Genomic DNA, 4,998 nt, shown 5'->3' with positions numbered 1-4,998 from the left:
CAGTTGTCATCTTGCTATAACGGTTCGTATACATAGTTAGTCATAGGCATAGCAGCCAATCCCCTTCCAGCTCACATTTCTTCACAACAAGTTCATGGATGTCAGGTAAGATGTGATTGGCTGCTGCGGCCTCACCGTCCATTGTATCGGGAGCTTTCATAGTCTCTGTCTGGTGCAGGGCTGAACCAGGATATTATATAGGAAAGGCTTGTGTGTGAGAGAGGGGCTTCTGCTGAGTAGAGACCACGCTGACTGGACTGAGGCAAGTGCAACACCCCTGCCAATGCGCTAGGCAGAGGAGTGGTTGCGAATACGCCCCTTGTACCATTCAGTACACCAAGAGGTAATATGCAGCGGTAGATGCTGCCTGGATAGGCAAGGGTTAATATTGTTTACTGATGTCATCCAATGATGTTTCACCTTTGTAACTGGAGTGTGATTGGATAGTAAGATCACATGACCAGGAGCTGAGGAGAAGTGACGGTTGGGGAGTTAGTGCTGAGCTCTCACCTCATGAGCAGCTCCTGACAGAGGAGCATAGCATCTCCACACTGAGCGATTAGAGCCAGCGTGTGCCTCACACCTCTAATGAGCTCACACAGAAGACCCAGGACAAAGCTGCAGCTTCCAACATTGGACACACCCCAGCCTGCCCCTCCATCCAGGTTGGTGACACAACTCCTGAGGTTCCCTCTCCAAGATCACTCCCAGTAATCCGGCATCTGTACAGAATCGTTTGGCCTGTTGCTGCTGTTGGTTCCAATAAAGAACTGTAAGTTACTTTTATGCACAACGTTGCCTCCGTCTGATCCCTGGATACGGCTGTCACCACCACGGGCTTCCCCATCCATTACCCAGGGACATACATTACAGACACTCAGGGGTTTCCCCAGGGAGAACCTGTACATCAGCCTCTCCCTCCATATTTCTTGCACACACCACCTGCTGGAGACCTGCCAGGCTGAAGGACAGCCCTCCGGTCCCCATACCATGCACCATGACATAAGCGCGCCCTAGGCCGCAACCGCCAGCCACTCCGGTATTCTGGGCTCCGGCTGACTCCAGGCCCCAAGAAAAGGCCCCAGTGGTGGATGTTGCATAAGAATTGAATAATTGTTATTATTAGAAGCTCATGTAATTCTCTATGTAAATTACTAATAATCTGTATTTCTATATCACCATCATATTCCGTAGCTTTACAGATCACAGGGGACGTAGACAAATATAATGTTACATTACAGAGTAACAACAGTCATAGGAGGGAGGGTCCTGATCACAAGAGCTTACAGTCTATGAGGATGAGGGGGTGACACAAGAGCTTACAGTCTATGAGGATGAGGGGGTGACACAGGAGCTTACAGTCTATGAAGATGAGGGGGTGACACAAGAGCTTACAGTCTATGAGGATGAGGGGGGACACAAGAGCTTACAGTCTATGAGGATGAGGGGGTGACACAAGAGCTTACAGTCTATGAGGATGAGGGGGTGACACAAGAGCTTACAGTCTATGAGGATGAGGGGATATCAGAAGAGCTTACAGTCTATGAGGATGAGGGGGGACACAAGAGCTTACAGTCTATGAGGATGAGGGGGGGACACAAGAGCTTACAGTCTATGAGGATGAGGGGTGACACAAGAGCTTACAGTCTATGAGGATGAGGGGAGGACACAAGACCTTACAGTCTATGAGGATGAGGGGAGGACACAAGACCTTACAGTCTATGAGGATGAGGGGGTGACACAAGAGCTTACAGTCTATGAGAATGAGGGGGTGACACAAGAGCTTACAGTGTATGAGGATGAGGGGGTGACACAAGAGCTTACAGTCTATGAGGATGAGGGGGTGAAACAAGAGCTTATAGTCTATGAGGATGAGGGGGTGACACAAGAGCTTACAGTGTATGAGGATGAGGGGTGACACCAGAGCTTACAGTGTATGAGGATGAGGGGGTGACACAAGAGCTTACAGTCTATGAGGATGAGGGGGTGACACCAGAGCTTACAGTCTATGAGGATGAGGGGGTGACACAAGAGCTTACAATCTATGAGGATGAGGGGGTGACACAAGAGCTTACAATCTATGAGGATGAGGGGGTGACACAAGAGCCTACAGTCTATGAGGATGAGGGGTGACACAAGAGCTTACAGTCTATGAGGATGAGGGGGAGACACAAGAGCTTACAGTCTATGAGGATGAGGGGGTGACACAAGAGCTTACAGTCTATGAGGATGAGGGGGTGACACCAGAGCTTACAGTCTATGAGGATGAGGGGGTGACACAAGAGCTTACAGTCTATGAGGATGAGGGGGAGACACAAGAGCTTACAGTCTATGAGGATGAGGGGGTGACACAAGAGCTTACAGTGTATGAGGATGAGGGGGTGACACAAGAGCTTACAGTGTATGAGGATGAGGGGGTGACACAAGAGCTTACAGTGTATGAGGATGAGGGGGTGACACAAGAGCTTAAAGTCTATGAGGATGAGGAGGTGACACAAGAGCTTACAGTCTATGAGGATGAGGGGTTGACACAAGAGCTTACAGTCTCTGAGGATGAGGGGGTGACACAAGAGCTTACAGTCTATGAGGATGAGGGGGTGACACAAGAGCTTACAGTCTATGAGGATGAGGGGGTGACACAAGAGCTTACAGTCTATGAGGATGAGGGGGTGACACAAGAACTTACAGTCTATGAGGATGAGGGGGTGACACAAGAGCTTACAGTCTATGAGGATGAGGGGGTGACACAAGAGCTTACAGTCTATGAGGATGAGGGGGTGACACAAGAGCTTACAGTCTATGAGGATGAGGGGGTGACACAAGAGCTTACAGTCTATGAGGATGAGGGGGTGACACAAGAGCTTACAGTCTATGAGGATGAGGGGGTGACACAAGAGCTTACAGTCTATGAGGATGAGGGGGGGCACAAGAGCTTACAGTCTATGAGGATGAGGGGGTGACACAAGAGCTTACAGTCTATGAGGATGAGGGGGTGACACAAGAGCTTACAGTCTATGAGGATGAGGGGGTGACACAGGAGCTTACAGTCTATGAGGATGAGGGGGGGCACAAGAACGTACAGTCTATGAGGATGAGGGGAGACACAAGAGCTTACAGTCTATGAGGATGAGGGGGTGACACAAGAGCTTACAGTCTATGAGGATGAGGGGGTGACACAACAGCTTACAGTCTATGAGGATGAGGGGTTGACACAAGAGCTTACAGTCTATGAGGATGAGGGGGTGACACAAGAGCTTACGGTCTATGAGGATGAGGGGGTGACACAAGAGCTTACGGTCTCTGAGGATGAGGAGGACACAAGAGCTTACAGTCTATGAGGATGAGGGGATGACACAAGAGCTTACAGTCTATGAGGATGAGGAGGACACAAGAGCTTACAGTCTATGAGGATGAGGGGATGACACAAGAGCTTACAGTCTATGAGGAGGAGGGGGTGACACAAGAGCTTACAGTCTATGAGGAGGAGGGGGTGACACAAGAGCTTACAGTCTATGAGGATGAGGGGGTGACACAAGAGCTTACAGTCTATGAGGATGAGGGGGTGACACAAGAGCTTACAGTCTATGAGGATGAGGGGTTGACACAAGAGCTTACAGTCTATGAGGATGAGGGGGTGACCCAAGAGCTTACAGTCTATGAGGATGAGGGGGTGACCCAAGAGCTTACAGTCTCTGAGGATGAGGGGGTGACACAAGAGCTTACAGTCTCTGAGGATGAGGGGGTCACAAGAGCATACAGTCTATGAGGATGAGGGGGACACAAGAGCTTACAGTCTATGAGGATGAGGGGGTGACACAAGAGCTTACAGTCTATGAGGATGAGGGGGTGACACAAGAGCTTACAGTCTTTGAGGATGAGGGGGTGACACAAGAGATTACAGTCTTTGAGGATGAGGGGGTGACACAAGAGCTTACAGTCTATGAGGATGAGGGGGTGACACAAGAGCTTACAGTCTATGAGGATGAGGGGGTGACACAAGAGCTTACAGTCTATGAGGATGAGGGGGGACACAAGAGCTTACAGTCTATGAGGATGAGGGGGTGACACAAGAGCTTACAGTCTATGAGGATGAGGGGGTGACACAAGATTTTACAGTCTATGAGGATGAGGGGGTGACACAAGAGCTTACAGTCTATGAGGATGAGGGGGTGACACAAGAGCTTACAGTCTATGAGGATGAGGGGGTGACACAAGAGCTTACAGTCTATGAGGATGAGGGGGTGACACAAGAGCTTACAGTCTATGAGGATGAGGGGGTGACACAAGAGCTTACAGTCTATGAGGATGAGGGGGTGACACAAGAGCCTACAGTCTATGAGGATGAGGGGGGCACAAGAGCTTACAGTCTATGAGGATGAGGGGGTGACACAAGAGCTTACAGTCTATGAGGATGAGGGGGTGACACAAGAGCTTACAGTCTATGAGGATGAGGGGGTGACACAGGAGCTTACAGTCTATGAGGATGAGGGGGGGCACAAGAACTTATAGTCTATGAGGATGAGGGGGGGCACAAAAACTTACAGTCTATGAGGATGAGGGGAGACACAAGAGCTTACAGTCTATGAGGATGAGGGGTTGACACAAGAGCTTACAGTCTATGAGGATGAGGGGGTGACACAAGAGCTTACAGTCTATGAGGATGAGGGGTTGACACAAGAGCTTACAGTCTATGAGGATGAGGGGGGACACAAGAGCTTACAGTCTACGAGGATGAGGGGGGACACAAGAGCTTACAGTCTATGAGGATGAGGGGGTGACACAAGAGCTTACAGTCTATGAGGATGAGGGGGTGACACAAGAGCTTACAGTCTATGAGGATGATGGGGACACAAGAGCTTACAGTCTATGAGGATGAGGGGGTGACACAGGAGCTTACAGTCTATGAGGATGAGGGGGGCACAAGAACTTACAGTCTATGAGGATGAGGGGAGACACAAGAGCTTACAGTCTATGAGGATGAGGGGGTGACACAAGAGC

Source organism: Engystomops pustulosus, chromosome 11 (genome assembly GCF_040894005.1).
Source record: "Engystomops pustulosus chromosome 11, aEngPut4.maternal, whole genome shotgun sequence".
NCBI classification, from domain to species: domain Eukaryota; kingdom Metazoa; phylum Chordata; class Amphibia; order Anura; family Leptodactylidae; genus Engystomops; species Engystomops pustulosus.
Note: the sequence above shows the minus strand (reverse complement) of the source record.